Source organism: Egretta garzetta, unplaced genomic scaffold (assembly GCF_000687185.1).
Source record: "Egretta garzetta isolate BGI_Z169 unplaced genomic scaffold, ASM68718v1 scaffold337, whole genome shotgun sequence".
NCBI lineage: Eukaryota > Metazoa > Chordata > Aves > Pelecaniformes > Ardeidae > Egretta > Egretta garzetta.
Genome location: NW_009260181.1, coordinates 42,671 through 43,003, shown reverse-complemented (window position 1 = coordinate 43,003; position 333 = coordinate 42,671). Strand labels below are relative to the sequence as shown.

The 333-nt window shown below is 63.7% G+C and overlaps 1 protein-coding gene across 1 annotated transcript in view; it reads right to left on the bottom strand.

Annotated features, from left to right (window-relative positions):
* The window catches only part of RAP1GAP2 (RAP1 GTPase activating protein 2), a gene marked incomplete at its 5' end in the record, with an annotated part of 17,052 nt that overhangs the window by 9,311 nt on the left and 7,408 nt on the right, over nucleotides 1–333 (bottom strand). The gene's annotated exons all lie outside the window — the stretch shown is intronic.

Below are 333 nucleotides of genomic sequence, written 5' to 3'. Positions count from 1 at the left end.
GGAGCGCGGACCTCGGCGCCGGCCCCGGCACACCCTGCAATGCCGGGAGAGCAAAGTCCGCCTTGGCACACACAGACAGCGGGCCGAAAAACGATTAACGTCAGCATCTCAGACCCTGAAGCGAGGACTGTGATGTGACTGCCCAGAATCTTGATTTTTACAGTTATCTCGCACCTAACCAGGGCACACCAGAGCCCCCCCACTCCTCCCAGTGGGGGCCGGGGAGCTGCTCCCCCCCTGCAGCCGCCGGGTGCCGGACGAGGTGCTTCATCCCCTACCAGGGCTGGCTTCTCCATGCCACAGAGAAAACCGTGCCTGTAAGGCAACGGCGGG